Here is a 16332-nt window from a genome sequence, read left to right on the forward strand (position 1 = left end):
TCTGTCCCGGTTGCCCCTCTTCCAGGCCAGCTCTCTGCTGTGGCCAGGGAGTGCAGGGGAGGATGGCCCAAGCGCTTGGGCCCTGCACCCCATGGGAGACCAGGATAAGCACCTGGCTCCTGCCTTCGGATCAGCGTGGTGCGGCCATTGGAGGGTGAACCAACGGCAATGGAAGACCTTTCTCTCTGTCTCTCTCTCTCTCACTGTCCACTCTGCCTGTCAAAAAATAAAAAAAAATAAAAAAAAACTCATACATACAGTTTTTTTTTTTTTAATTTTTATTAAGCCAGGTGCTTATCCTGGTCTCCCATGGAGTGCAGGGCCCAAGCGCTTGGGCCATCCTCCACTGCACTCCCTGGCCACAGCAGAGAGCTGGCCTGGAAGAGGGGCAACCGGGACAGAATCCGGTGCCCTGACCGGGACTAGAACCTGGTGCGCCGCAAGGCGGAGGATTAGCCTATTGAGCCACGGCGCCGGCTCGTACAGTTTTTAAAATACAATAAACATGCCACTAGAATAGAACCTGCTACATAGCAGGTGCTCCGTAAATATTACAGCAAACCACTTCCTTAATGTGTAGTCCAATGTGATGTTACAGCTAGGAGGACCAAGAGCTTTCTCTGCAGGGTATTGTGTAAGTGAAAGGAGCATGCTCCTCCCCTACCAACAGCTTGCCCCTGCCAGCTTTATCTGTCTCTATTCTGTCACTGCATAGACAGGAGAAGCAGTTGGAGAACATTCCGGCCCAAAAAAAATTTTTTTTCGGTGCCAAAAACCTTAAAATCAGGACTTCCTCAACCCCCAGTGCTCTCTTCTCAGAGCTGGTAGGAGTTCATGGCTCTCTCAATCCATGGTCTCCAGTAAGACAGCTGCCAGTGGATCTACAGGATAAGGTTTGTGACCAAACCCTCCAAAAATTGAAGCTGAAAAGGTATTTGACAGGACGCCTGAACTCATTCAAACATTCACCACATTCCAGCTCCACAATCTCATTTGAGGACATTTTTAGTGCCCCTCTACAACATATCCCTATACACATTAGCAGTCCTAATTCCTACTTCCCCACACCTTAGTTTAAACCCAGATGACTACTAATCTACTTCTGTATGGATTACCCATTCAGGACATTCCACATGAGCATGGACTTTTCTGTCTAGCTTCTTTCACTTAGCGTAATGTTTTCAAGGTTCCCCCATGCTGGAGCATGTCCCCGTACCTTATTATTTTACTGACTGAGTAACATGTCGGCATGCACATACCATATTTTGCTTTTAGGCACCCGTTGGCTGATAAAGATTTGGGCAGTTCCCACCTTTTAGCTCTTTACCAGTGCTGCTGCTATGAACATTCATAGACATATATGTGTGGGTGTTGTGTTCCTCTAGTCTCATTTCTCTTAGCTTTACGTGGAATTTCCATGTCACGCGGTAACTCCACGTGTCATATTTTGAGTAACTGCCAAGGTCTTTTCCAAGTTGACTGCACTGCTCTGAAATGCCACCTGCAAAGTGGGAGGGTTCCAGTGTCTCCACGTCTTTGCCAACATTCATTCCTGTGGTCTTCTGAGTACAGCCACCCCAGAGTAGTCCAATGTATGTTTTTTAAAGATTTGTTTATTTATTTGAAAAGCAGAGTTATAGGAAAACAGAGGCAGGGGCGGGGAGGGGGACTTCCATCTGCTGATTCACCCCCTAAATGGCTGCAATGGCCAGAGCTGGTCCAATCTGAAGCCAGGAGCCTGGAGCTCCTTCCAGGTCTCCCACGTGAATGCAGGGGCCCAAGAACTTAAACCATCTTCCACTGCTTTCCCGGGCACATTAGCAGAGAGCTGGATCAGAAGTGGAGCAGCCGGGACTCGAACTGGTGCCCATTGGGGATGCCGGCACTGCAGGCAGCTGCTTTACCCACTAAGCCACAGTGCCAGCCCTTATCTATGTTTTTTAATTGCTTGTGTTTCAGTGTCATTTTTAAAAAAACTATTATCTAACTTCAGGTCACAAATTTCTAGTTTCTTTGTTGGATTTTATACTCTTAGCTCTTATGTTTAGGACTATGATTCACTCTTAGTTTATTTTTATGTGTAATGTGAGAGGTTTAAATTCAGTCTTGGGGCCAGCGCTGTGGTGTAGTGGGTAAAGCCGTGGCCTGCAGTGCCAGCATCACACATAGGCACTGGTTCAAGTCCCGGCTGCTCTACTTCCCATCCAATTCTCTGCTTTGTCCTGGGAAAGCAGTGGAAGATGGCCCAAGTCCTTGGGCCCCTGTACTCGTGTGGGAGACCCGGAAGAAACTCCTGGCTCCTGGCTTCGGATGGGTGCAGCTCTGGTTGTTGCAGCCATTTAGGGAGTGAACCAATGGGTGGAAGACTTCTCTCTCTCTCTCTCTCTTTCTCTTTCTCTCCCTCCCTCTCCCTCTCCCTCTCTCTCTCTCTCTGTAACTCTGCCTCTCAAGTAAATAAATAAATGATTTTTTAAATGCATGGATTTCAAAATTTTCCCACAAACATTTGACGTACCCTCATACTTGTACAAACCTAGATGGTGTCGCCTACTTAGACGCCCAGGCCATGGGGCATCTATGTCATGTGTGTGATCCATTGTTGATGGAAACATCATTCTCTGGTACCTAACAGCAGATCTCTCCATCCTCTTGATCCTATTGGTTCTGTTTCTCTGTAGAACCCTAATACCCCCATCTCTCCTCTGGACCTGTTCATCATTTAATTCCTTATGTCTCCATTTGGATTACCTAGGAAAGACACTAGGACTTTGGTGTACTGGATAAGAGGTATATGGGGAAAATTTTCTCAGCAGTGACACCCAAGGGAGTGGAGCAAAGGGATGGGTGGGCTGTGGGGCATCCTGGAGCTGGATGGCCTGTCAGAGTTGACCCAAATTCAAGCCAGGGGTGTGAGTCTTCGTAAACTGCCACCTCTCACAGCAGATCAAGGAACCACAGAACCACCGAACTTTCTTGGCCAAGATCAGTTCTCTGGAGGTCCCAGCCGAGCTGTGCTCAGCCAACTCACCTGGCCGCTGGGAGAAGCAGTGCCCCAGCCGTGAAGAGAACACACCTTCAATGCTCACCCAAATCAACCAGAGCTTGGCACAATTTTTACTAAATCAGTCAAGAGGCAAAACCATCCTTTTAGGTCTGTGGGGAGATTCTGCGTTCGTTATTTAAGAGCTTCAGCTGGCAACACTGAACAACAAACAAAAAAGGAAAAAAAAATCACCCTCACTGTGATGAAAGAATTCTACAGCCATTGGCAAGAACACAGAGAAGCTAGTGTTTAGATACGAAAACAAAACCTCGAAGGCGCTTACACAAAGCCCTGGCGTTCAAAATGGAGAATCTCGCACAAGTAGACAGGCAGGCTGACAGGCTGACGGAGAGACCAAGGGCTCGCAAAGCAAACTTCTTGGGTTACAGCAGCTCTTGGCTTATTATTTCTTTTCCCCATTAGGTACTGCATTCAAAGGACCTTCATGTGGTACACTGAAGATCAAAGGACATTTTTTTTTCCAAAGTCAAGAAAAAGAACAGAAAGAACGAACTATTCCAAATATACATATGTTCTGAGTCGCGAATGTTTTCCATCCTTTGTTGTAGGAAAATAAGTGGAAGACAGGAAAGACCCAGGTGATCGAATCAGTTGTGTACATGACATTGGCAAGGGAAGGGATGCCAAGTTCAGCCCGGCGTGAGCCTCTCTAAAGCAAAACTATCAGCGTTTGAAATACTCAGTGACCACCTCTCTGGGGGGAACTTTTGCTAAGCTTATGTCTGAGGCATTTGTAAAAGACAGCTTTTCTTTTACAGAGTTTTCTTTGCGAGGGTTCTTCAACATATTGAATAGACGTATAGATACCCAAGCCTTTTCCTAACAAGCCTCACATATCACAGAATTTGTGCCTTCAGTGAATAGCCTCTCTCCACAGCAAACCGTGTGTCCACTTCTCTTCCATCCCATTTCAAGTACAGTTTGAAGTAAAGAATTCCTGCTCCCTTCCTCCATGCTTATGGGAAAATCACACACCTCATGGTTCTTGAATTGCCCCAACAGAAAAGTGACCCAGTGGCCGGGTTCCCACCACCTGCGAGAGATCTGGATTGAGACGCTGGCCCCCCATTCAGCCTGGTCCAATCTTGGCTGTTGCAGGCATTTGAGAAGTGAATCAGCAGACAGGAGCTCTGTCAGTCTCTCTCTCTCTCTCTCTCTCTCTCTCTCTCTCTCTCCCCTCTCTCTGTGCTTCTAAAATAAGTAAATGAAAAGCAAAATAACTAAATAAATGTGAGGCATCCAGTTTAAAACAATGCCCAGAGATGGAATCCCCAGTGTTCATAGTTATTATTGATTATCCTTTAATAACCTCAAAAAGTGACACTTGGATTTAGGGTTTTTGCACAACCTTCCCAGACTGAAGCTGCATGACAGCAGAATCCTCTGCTGAAAGACAGAAAGGGCTAAAGCACCTGCAATCTCTCTGAGAGAGAGAAATCTTTTTACTGCGGCAGCAACTCCTAACAGATCCGCTCCTCGATCCAACTCCTCGCAGATCCATTGTATCCCTGAGGACAAAACCGTTTATGACACAGTTGGTCAAAAGGCCTCCTACCTTGCTAGCAAGATTGCTTGTTTGGAACTGCAGGAACAGATTCCTTATAAACAGGCTCAACCGAGTCCAACATTCACAGTGAAAGTTCTGCCCTCAGGTTCCAGGTGATGGTGGCCACACAGATTTTCCCAGAAGTAGCTGGGGTGAGAGGAGGGGACTGGGGTGGGGGGAAAGGATTTGAGTGTATCTGGGAGTGGCAGGTAGGAAAGTGCCCTAGGGCAGGGACGCCCTTGGAGGTAGGAACTCAGTCCCACTGGGGGAGGCAGGGAGCTGGCAGGAGGCAGTTACTCCCTTCCCTGCAGAGAAGGCAAGGGAGCTGGGCTCTGGCTGCACCCGTCAGTTCTCGTCAGTTCTCCTGCATGCTGCTCCCAGAGTTGTTAACTCCCTAGCTCTTCAGGCCGCTGACTGGGGACCACAGCAAGCAGCCAAGAGACACGGCTGCTGGCAGCTCCAAGTTAGCTGTGTGTGTTTGGAAGCTGTGGGGCAGCGAGAGAGAGAGAGAGAGAGAGAGAGAGAGAGCGCGCACATGCAGGGGCACTGGCTGCTCCCAAGTCCTGCTTGCTCTGTGCAGGGTCTTTTGCGTTTATCACTGCATTTCTCTGACTCCTAAGAATCCTGCAAAGTGCACATTATCCCTGAGGATTTTACAGCTCACAAGAGGAGGCAGTTAGCTTCTCCGAGGCCGTGCACTGGTGCACCAGGGCCTCAGTTCTGAACCGTGACCCTGGTTCTGGGAGGACTTGCCCAGCCCCCTCCGCAAACACAGACCACCCATTCCACAGGCTGCGGAGCTCACGCAAGAGTGACGCGCCCTCCCTGCCTGCCGGGCCCTGCGCTCTCTTCCACCGCTCTTTCACATTGGCATCAAGAGCTGTGCCAATTATTCAACAGTCAGTTGACCAAATACAGGACGACTTTGTGCAGGGGAGTGGAGCTCTGTGGGCCTTTGACTGGAACCTCCAAATGAACATTGCATGTGGCCGAGCGCTCGGTGAGAACAGAGGTTTAATGACTGGCCATGGTGTGTGACTGCAGGCAGGCCTGAACCTCTGGGCTTGAGCAGGATGACGAGGGGGCTGTCGCAAAGCTTCGGAGCACAGAGTAACCGTTATCTGAAGTCGGAAAGGAATTTCCTGCACTTGCGGGGATGTGGACAATGAAGCCCATCATAAAAGCTTGCGATCCCCCAGTCCCGATCGCGAAGACAAAATTAGACCTCTTAGAGTATTGATGGAAACCATGAAATCATTTTCAGAGACTTTCCCTCCAACAGAGAGAAACCCACCTACCTAAAATAACCTCTTTTTGTAGACTGTGGCAGTAATAAGAGGTTTTATTTTATGGACCTTGCTGTGCACATTCAGAGTGAATTTGGACCCACCAAATCCCCACCCTTCAGCGGAAATATAATAATGACCTCCTATGTTTTCATGCATTTAAGTCACAGCCTTTTAATTGTATCTTTAAAAAAAGTGAATTCTTTAAAGTTTACAGGGTCTTCATTTTTTCTATTATAATTTTCTTTCATAATAACTGCTTTCTGTGGAAAGTTTACTGCTAAGAAAAAAAAATCATTCCCCCCTTTAATCCTTTTCAAGACTAGAAGGCTATTAAAAGATATTCAAGGGGGATAAGAGGGTGGCAGGCAGTGAAGACAGCCATGGTTCTTATCAGAGTGCTGGGTTCAAGTCTCAGCTCTGCTTCCAATTTTAGCTTCCCACGAATGCAGAAACTTCGAAGCAACAGCGATGGCTCAAGTGCTAGGTCCCTGCCACCCACGTAGGAGACTCAAATTGAGTTCCTGGCTCCTGACTTCATTCTCAGCCAGCCCCCAGCTATTGTGGGCACTTGGGGAGTTAACTAGCATATAGATTTCTTTTTTTTTTTTTAATCAAAGATGTATTTATTTATTTGAAAGACAGAGTGATAGGGAGAAAGAGAGAGAGAGAGAGATCTTGCATCTGATGGTTCACTCCCCAAATGGCCAGAAAGGGTTGGGCCAGGTGACTAGAACTTCATTTGGGTCTTCCATATGAATGACAAGGGCCTAAGCACTTGGGCCATCATCCACTGCTTTCCCAGGTGCATTAACAGGGAGCTGGATCAGAAATGGAGTAACCGGGACTTGAACCAGTGATCATATGGGATGCTGGCATTGTAGGCACAGGTTTAACCTGCTGCACCACAGCACCAGCCCCTCTATCAGATGGGATTTCTCCCCCTCCCAGCTTTCTGCCTCTCTCTCTTTCTCCCTCTGCCTCTCAAAAATAAATTTTAAAAGAATAAAATATTCAAGAGATAATCATACCAAATGCAGGATCAAGATACTTCAAAAAATTCATGGACAGTTGATTTAAAGGATAAATTTAGGTGCTGGTGCTATTGTGTAGCAGGTTACATGGGTGCTGGTTCAAGTCCTGGCTCCACTTCTGATCCAGCTCCCTGCTAATGCACCTGGGAAAGCAGTAGAAGATGGCCCAAGTGCTTGGACCCCTGCACCCACGTGGGACACTGGTTTGAGTCCTGGCTGCTCCATTTCTGATCCAGCTCTCTACCATGGCCTTGTAAAATCATCTTCTGATGGCCCAAGTCCTTGGGCCCCTGCATCCACATGGGAGACCCGGAAGACGCTCCTGGCTCCTGGCTTCGGATTGGCCCAACTCTTGCTGTTGCTGCCATTTGGGGAGTGAACCAGCGGATAGAAGACCTCTCTCCCTCTGCCTCTGCCTCTCTCTAACTCTGACTTTCAAATAAATAAATAAATATTTTTAAAAAAGAGGGAAGGAAGGAAGGAAGGAAGGAAGGAAGGAAGGAAGGGAGAGAGAGAGAGAGAGAGAGAGAGAGACTGGATGCTTAAAAGGGAGGAGTTACATTGTGATCTATCTCAGACCTAAAGAGAAAGGAATTTCCTATCTTAACCTAAGCAGGTAGAGGGTAATGAGAAATGACATACACTGGGGTGGGTGTTTGGCACAGCAGTTTAGATGTCTCTTGGTGCGCCTGCATCCCATATCAGAGTGCTTGGGTTCCAGCCCCAGCTCCACTCCTGATTGCAGCTTCCTGCTAGTGCACATCCTAGAGGGCAACAAGTTAAGGCTCCAGTACCTCGGCTCCTGCGCTCCTGCCACTCACATGGGAGGCCTCGAGTGAGTTCCTGGCTGCTGGCGCAGTCACAATCCCTGCTAGTAGAGCAGTTAGGGAGTGAGACACAAGTGGGAGACCTTAAGAAATCGCTTTTCTCTCACTCTCTCTCCCTTCCTCCCTCTCTGTCTCCCCTGTCATCTCTATCTCTCAAATAAATTTTTAAAGATGTTAAAAGGAAATAAATATTGATACAGAAAGGAGGTATATTTTACAGGTTTTTTAAAATATATTTATTTGATAGCCAGAGTTACAGAGAGGTAGAGGCAGAAAGAGAAAGAGGTCTTCCATCTGCTGGTTCACTCCCCAAATGACAGCAACAGCAGGAGCTGGGCCAATCCGAAGCCAGGAGCCAGGAGCGTCTTCCGGGTCTCCCATGTGGATGCAGGGGCCCAAGGACTTGGGCCATCAAAAGATGGCTTTACAAGGCCATGGTAGAGAGCTGGATCAGAAATGGAGCAGCCAGGACTCAAACCAGTGTCCTTAAGGGATTCCAGCACTGCAGGCAGCAGCTTTACCCACTGTGCCACCTCACCGGCCCCTACATTTTACAGTTTAAAAAGCAGACGATAGAGCAGTAGTTTAATACGCTACGGGATGGGCATTGTGGCAAGGTTAAGCTGCCACTTGGGAGACCAGAATGGGCTTCCTCACTCCTGGCTTCTGGTTCCTGACTTTGGCCTGGCCCAGCTCTCTCTCTCTCTCTCTCTCTCTCTCTCTCTCTCTCTCTATCACTCTGGCTGCAATTGGAAGCAAAGTAGCCAACAATCAACCAGCACTCAGATCTGGGCTGCAGGCATCACAAGCCATGCCTTAACCTGTTGGGCTACAACACAGGACTGTTTTTTTTTTTTTTAATCAAGGGGATCTAGCTACATGGCTGAGCACATGTTACCCTTCTTCCTGCCTGGAGAATGACATGATGGTGAGAGGTGCTGTCGTCTCTGAAGCATGAGCAAGGCACCTGCCCAGAATGACAGAGCGGGAAGGTGCACAGAGACGGACACCACGATGCAGCTGCTGCATCCGCCCTGAGCCGCCTATCTCCAGCCTTCTTGGGACATGAGAAAAGACATCCTTACTTACTTGCTTTAGGCATTCAGGTTAGGGTTCTGCCAGTGCTGCCAGGAGCTCTCTGACCTGGCACAGGTGGCATCAACAACGGCAGAGGCTCAGGGAAGAGTCTAGAGACGGATGCTCCTGGACCAACCATGGGTTACATCCCAGCCTGGAAGTACCTCGAGCCAGAAATGCGTTAAATCGCCCTGACTTGCTGAATACGAGAGCTCAGGGGCACAGGCCCTGCAGGGTCTCCACTGCTGTGCTCATGACTGAGGAGCTGACTGGGAGCTGTGCTCACTGCCCCCACCCAACATCACTGCAGGGGATGCCTGGCCTGGGAGAGGTCCAAAGTCAACACTCAAAGTCCAGGTTCTGCCGAACCCGTGTCACTTTCGCACCATCCCCACAGCAGGAAATCATTGAGTTGGACCATTGTACATCAAGGGCAATCTGAACAGGGATGCTTTCGTCTGATGAGCAAAGGGTAGGATCCTGAGTTCTCTAGAATGACAGTGCTCAGTCATTGCCTCCATGGGATCCTAACTTAGCTTTCTTCTTCAAAACAGTCACTTATTTATTTGAAAGTCAGAGTTAGAGAGAGAGAGAGAATCTTCCATCCATTGGTTCAGTCCCCAGTTGACCACAATGTCCAGGGCTGGGCCAGGCTGAAGCCAACAGCTAGGAACTCCATCCAGGTCTTTCACGTGGGTGCAGGGACCCAAGCACTTGGGCCATCTTCTGCTGCTTTCCCAGGCCTTTAGCAGAAAGCTGGATCAGAAGTGGAGCCGCTAGGACGCCAACTGGTGCCTGTATGGGAGCTGGCATCGCAGCCAGCAGCTTAACCAGCCACGCCGCAGCCAGCTGTCCATTTCCCAGGCTACCTGTACATTTTCACTAAGGCTTTTGAGTTCAAGTATTTTGTATTTTAGCATTTCCATCTTGATTTTCTATTTTGCTTCCAGTTATCTGGTTGCTAATAAATTGTTTTACACTACATGTGAAATTATGGATTTTAGACCCAAAGAAGTATTTTTTCCAGAAAGATTTGAAGTTACTTGTGTTTGATAAAAATTGATCTGGTATACTAAAATTTCCTAGCTCCAAATCTACCCATTTCCAAATTATAGGTTCACAGATATATGGTGTAGTTTAAGAATTCCAATGAATATTTTGGGTGATGCTAATAGTAAAATTTTCACATTTGTCTATTTTATTTAAAAGAAAAAAATTTTAAAGTGACTCTCACACAGATACTTAAAAAAAAAAAAAAGGCTTCACTCCGGCAGACTTTAAGGGGGCAGTGCGCCTGCGCTAACTTCCTCTTTTCCGGCTGGAACCATGGAGGGTGCCGAAGAGAAGAAGAAGGTTCCTGCTGTGCCAGAAACCCTGAAGAAGAAGCGGAGGAATTTCGCAGAGCTGAAGATCAAGCGCCTGAGGAAGAAGTTTGCCCAAAAGATGCTTCGGAAGGCAAGGAGGAAGCTTATCTATGAGAAAGCGAAGCACTATCACAAGGAATACGGGCAGATGTACAGAACTGAAATTCGGATGGCGAGGATGGCAAGAAAAGCTGGAAACTTCTACGTACCTGCAGAACCCAAGTTGGCATTTGTCATCGGAATCAGAGGTATCAATGGTGTGAGCCCCAAAGTCCGAAAAGTGCTGCAGCTTCTTCGCCTTCGCCAGATCTTCAATGGCACCTTTGTTAAGCTCAACAAGGCCTCCATTAACGTGCTGAGGATTGTGGAGCCATATATTGCATGGGGGTACCCAAATTTGAAGTCAGTAAATGAACTAGTTTACAAACGTGGCTATGGCAAAATCAATAAGAAGCGAATTGCTTTGACAGATAACACTCTGATTGCCCGCTCTCTTGGTAAATACAATATCATCTGCATGGAGGATCTGATTCATGAGATCTACACTGTGGGGAAACACTTCAAGGAAGCAAATAACTTCCTGTGGCCCTTCAAGTTATCTTCTCCCCGAGGTGGGATGAAGAAAAAGACCACCCATTTTGTAGAGGGTGGGGATGCTGGCAACAGGGAAGACCAAATCAACAGACTTATTAGAAGGATGAACTAAGGTGTCTCCTATGGTATTTTTGTAATCTGGTCAGATAATAAACAGCAACTACAATCAAATTGAAAAAAAAAAAAAAAAACACACCTACTGGGGCCAGTGGTGTGGCATAGCGGATAAAGTTGCTGCTTGCAGTGCCGGCATCGCACATAGGCCCAGGTTCGAGTCCCAGCTGCTTCTCTTCTGATCCAGCTCTCTGCTATGGCCTGAGAAAGCAATAGAAGATGGCCCAAGTCCTTGGGCCCCTGCATCTGTGTAGAAGACCAGGAAGAAGCTCCTGGCTCCTGGCTTGGGATCAGTGCAGCTCTGGCCATTGCGGCCATTTTGGGAGTGAACCATCAGATGGAAGACCTCTCTCTCTCTCCTTCTCTCTCTCTCTCTCTCTCTCTCTGTGCCTCTGCCTCTGCCTCTCTGTAACTTTGGCTTTTAAATAAATAAATAAATGTTAAAAAAAAAACTACCAAAGATTTAACTAAATATATTATGAAGGAACTAGTAAGATGTTACAACATCGAGGGCCCATGTAGACGGTGTGGTGAGGAGTGTTGAAACGAATTTACAAATAAATCAAAATTCTGGCAAAATGCAATGCTATCTATAGGGTAACAGTCTTATTTCACCAGAATAGTTTGCATTTTGATGGACAGGCATCATTTACGTTACTATTAGTGATCAATAACTTATAAAGTTGTAAAACAGTTCAAAGAAATAAGAGTCACAAAGAATCCTATGTCCTAGAAGCACTCAATAAACCAAATCTTGTTTGAAAACATATACTAGCGTTTTGGTCCATTTCAATGTCCTCTAAGGTATTTCCCCATAGTGTATATTTAAATTTTTGTTTGTTTGTTTTGAAGACTTATTTATTTATTTGAAAGGCAGAGGCAGAGAGAGAGAGAAAGATCTTCCATCTGATAGTTCACTCCCCAAATGGCTGCAATTGCTGAAGCCGGGCTGATCCGAAGCCAGGAGCCAGGAGCTTCTTCCAGGTCTCCCACGTGGGTGCAGGGGCCCAAGGACTTAGGCCATCTTCTACTGCTTTCCCAGGCCATAGCAGAGAGCTGGATCAGAAGTGGAGCATCTGGAACCGAACTGGCGCCCATATGGGATGCTGACACTGCAGGTGGTGGCTTTACCCACTATGCCACTGGCCCCAGTGTATTTCTTTTACTTACGCTAAGCATCTAAGAGTTCTGTCCTCCAGAGAAATCAAACGACATGCTTACTAAATCATCTACCTGACAAAAATCAGGAAAAATTCCAAAAGAAATATAATGAAGGCCAGCACCATGTTATTCAAAACAAATAAAGTGTGTCTAGATGATTCAAGCCAAAGAACTTTTTTGAGCATTTGTATACAGGCAACAAAGAAAAAAAAAAAAAAAGACTTTGGCCTCCATTGTAATGGCTCTGCTTTTTGCCTCAGTTCTAGCGTAGGCTGGCCTGCCCTCTGCCTCCATCTGTCATGGTCCCCATTTTATGTTTTTCAGTTCTACTAAGGCTATTTCTGGGTGAAGGGCAGAATTACTGTCGGACTTTAGTTATGGGGACTGCCTCTCCATCGTGAAGGCTGGGGCTAGCAACCATTAAAGTCCTCTGAACAGACAGAGGTCCCTAGAATATGAAGATGGAGTCAGACTCTTTCCTAAACTTTGATTTAATATGAAGGGGCTGGTACCAGCCCATGTTGCCTGGAGGTCGGCATGGTGGAGTAGTGGATTGAGCCACTGCTTGCAACGCCAGCATCCCACATGGGCTCCAGTTCACGTCCCAGCTGCTCCACTTCTGATTCAACTCCCTGCTAATGCACCTGGGACAGCAGCAGAAGATGGCCCAAGTCCTTGGGCCCTGCACCCATGTGAAAGACCAGGATGAAACTCTTGGCTCCTGGCTTTGGCCTGGCCCAGCCCTGGCTATTGTGGCCATTTGGCGAATGAACCAGCAGATGGGAGATATCTCTTTCTATCCCTATCTCTATCTCTATCTCTCCCCCATCTGTCCCTCTGCCTTTCAAATAAATAAACAAATATTTTTACAAAATGATTGAAATGGTAAATTGTATTTGTATTTCACAGTATTAAAAATTAAAATTGAGATTAAGAGAGATATCTCTTTGAGCTTACTTGCTCTTAAAAATTATTTGCAAAAGTGTTGCACAGTTACGCAACTTAGAGTTGTCTTCCACCAAGAAACCCAGACACCAGATGGTGAGATCCATGCACACTTGGATCCTTCATAGCCTGCAGGTAGCACCGCCTCCTTTGCCCTTTACCCAGAGAAATTGGGAGAGCCACAGAAATCCTAGGGTGTATTTTTTTTATATAGCCAGAGAGTGGCTGATGGTTTCTGTTCTATCCCTCTGTAGTCCAAGGATTAAATACAGGTGGAACGATGCCAAGAAAAGCAGAGAGAGAGGGAGACGTGCTGGCAAGAGAGAGCAATAGCTGATTAATCCAATCAAAAATATTTATTGCAAGGCCTTGTTGAGTAAGATCTTTTACAATTGTTGGTCCGGAGGTAAACAAGTTGGTCTCCATCTTCCAGGAACTTAGAGACAACTAGAAGAGACGGTTTGCATCTTGTTCCAATCGCAGATGTCAGAGAGCCCACTTGAGAATGAGGTCAACAAAAACAGGAATGAACGGGGCCCGGTCGGGCAGAAGCTGAGAGCGCCAGCAAGGTGGAATTCGCTCCACTTCTCCGCTCTGTCTCCCGCCGTGTTGGCTCCTGTTCTCTGCCAAGCTGCATTGGGTGCTGTCAGAGCTGCGAACCTAGTGACTGTCTACAGTTGAGAAATCTCCAGGAAAGGAAGACCCACGCCGGTTCCCCGGTGGTCCCAGTGGAAGTCTCTCTGCGGCTCATCAGCTCTGACTGCCTCGTGTGTGCTCAAGAGACTGGGATGCCCCCCCCCCCCCCCGCCCAGGGCGGGCCAGTTTCCTGAGCCTGTGCGAGCATCAGAGTGAAGCTGACTCATCCTGAAGCCCTTACCTAGTGCTGTGGTCTGATTGTGTGCCCCCAGACTCAAATGCTGAAACTCAATCGCTAATTCAACAGTACAAAAAGTGGGGGCGGGGAGAGGGGACCTGTGAGAGGTGCTTAAGCCACGAAAGCAGAGCCCTTGTAGATGGGATTTGTGTTTTATAAAGAGGGAGACCCAACCCCCAGTCCCGTCTGGTCCTTGAGATGCCAGAGGATGCAGAGAGCAGCAAAGCCCAATCCGCTGCCACGTTGACCTTGGGTTCCCACTCTCCAGAACAGTGAGAACGGAATTTCTATTATTTACCAATCTCCCCGCCGGCGGTACGCGGTTATGGCAGCATGAACGGATGAGACAGATGGGGCCGGGCCTCCACCAAAAGGAAAACTGAGGTTGTGCAGAGAGAGGAAAAGGCTGAACAGATGCTGGGTGTCACACACCCCAGCTGGCTCCTGCAGCTTGTATAAAAGAAGAAGAGAGCTAAATAAGTAGAAAGGGAGGAGAGAGAGGGAGAGGGGGAGAGAGAGAAAAAGAGAGAGAGAGAGAGAGAGAGAGAGAGAGAGAGAGAGAGAGAGAGAGATTCCAGCAGGAGGAGCAGAGAAGTCTTCCCGGGAAAATGGTGCGGCTGGGGTTGGAGGTGGGGTAATTGGATGTTCCGTGGGCAGGAGGAGCACGCGCAAAGTGAGAAAGCGTGGTCCCTGCAGGGGAAAGAGTGCACCTCAGCTCGGTGCATCCCAGTGCAGGGCGAGGAGCCCGGGTGCCCAGGCTGCAGACGCTGACAGCAGCGGGGCTGGCCACTCCCCCTTCATTCAGTCCCTGATGGGAAGCACTGAAGGGTTCCAGCCCAGGAGCTGGTCACAAAGACCCACGCCCACTAGGAAGGGGACTCTGGTGAGGTCAGAAGTAGAGGGCTGGGGCCGGCACTGTGGTAAGGCCACCCCCTGTGCTGCTGGCATCCCATATGGGCACCAGTTTGAGTCCCGGCTGCCCTACTTCCGATCCGGCTCTCTGCTATGGCTTGGGGAAAGCAGTAGAAGATGGCCCAAGTGCTTGGGCCCCTGCACTGATGTGGGAAACCCAGAAGAAGCTCCTGGCTCTTGGCTTTGGATTGGCCCAGCTCCAGCTGTTGTGGCCATCTGGGGAGTGAACCAGCAGATGGAAGACATCTTTTTCTCTCTCTGCCTCTGCTTCTCTGTAACTCTGCTTTGCAAATAAATAAATAAATCTTTAAAAAAAAAAAAAAAGTAGGAGGCCAATTTGGAGACTATTTTAATTGTCCATGTGATTATCCCTGGGGTGAGGGGTACAGGTGCGAATGAAGGCGAGAGAGAAGTGGAGGAGAGGTGGGAAGAAGCAGCCTGGACCTGCCTGACTGGGGAGGGAGGGAGGTGGACGAGAGGCACCGGAGGAGAGGGTGTGGAAGCCAGTGTGTGTGCGAGACAGAGGGATGGGGACACTGAGACTGTGTGAAGACAGTTTCCACTTAGATGTTTTGACTTTGGGATGTGAGTAGTCAAATCAGAGAGAAATCAGAAAGCTTTTCCATTATAAGGGGATTTTATTCTGCTTATTTATTTGAAAGGCAAAGAGACAGAGACACGGAGATCATTTATCTGTTCACACGCACCCCCCCTCTCAAATGCCCACCACAGCCGGGGCTGGGCCAGGCCTAAGCCAGGAGCTCAGAATTCAACTTGAATTCTATTGCTTGAGCCGCCAGCTGGTGCCTCCTAGGCACAGCAGCCGGAAGCTGGAACGGGGAGTGGAGCTGGGACTTAAGACCAGGCATCCCCACCTAGAATACAGGTGCTCCAAGCAACATCGTAACCACTGCACCAAACACCTGCCACGGTTACAAGAGAATTTTAACTCCACTGGGCCTGGCCACACTGCCCCCACATTGCTGCATGGCAACTGTCCATCTGCCGGGGCTGAGCGTTTGCTAACCACTCTGGGCAGGCTCTGTCATCTGCCACACTCCCCACCCTTCCCTCATGTCTCCCAAGGTAGAATTTGAATTCATCTACTTACCTAATTTATTATATACATTCTTACCATTCAAACTGCTGTGGTTAAAATGTGCCTTCCTTTCTTTTCTTTTATAGATTTTGGATTTCCTATCTCTGCTATAAAGGTCTAGGTCACATTTTATGGTTCCTTGGTGATATGACATTTATCTTTTACCTTTTTAAAAAAATATTGTTTATTTATTTATTTGAGAGGTAGAGTTACAGAGAGAGGGAGAGACAGAGAGAAAGGTCTTTCACCCACTGATTCACTCCCTAAATGGCCACAATGGCTAGAGCTGAGCTAATCCGAAGCCAGGAGCCAGGAGCTTCTTCCAGGTCTCCCACGTGGGTGCAGGGGCCCAAGGACTTGGGCCATCTTCTACTGCTTTCTCAGGCCACAGCAGAGAGCTGGATCGGAAGAGGAGGACCAGGACTTGAACCAGCA

The 16332-nt window shown here is 47.9% G+C and overlaps 1 pseudogene across 1 annotated transcript; it reads left to right on the forward strand.

Moving 5' to 3' along the window:
* The first annotated feature begins 10106 nt into the window (after positions 1-10106).
* On the forward strand, positions 10107-10982 carry LOC100341489 (large ribosomal subunit protein uL30 pseudogene; annotated as a pseudogene). The gene has a single exon (XR_016236024.1). The product of XR_016236024.1 is annotated as a large ribosomal subunit protein uL30 pseudogene (transcript).
* Positions 10983-16332: the final 5350 nt, after the last annotated feature.

This window comes from Oryctolagus cuniculus, chromosome 1 (assembly GCF_051225735.1).
Source record: "Oryctolagus cuniculus isolate XC-2025 breed Fujian yellow rabbit chromosome 1, ASM5122573v1, whole genome shotgun sequence".
Taxonomy (NCBI): domain Eukaryota; kingdom Metazoa; phylum Chordata; class Mammalia; order Lagomorpha; family Leporidae; genus Oryctolagus; species Oryctolagus cuniculus.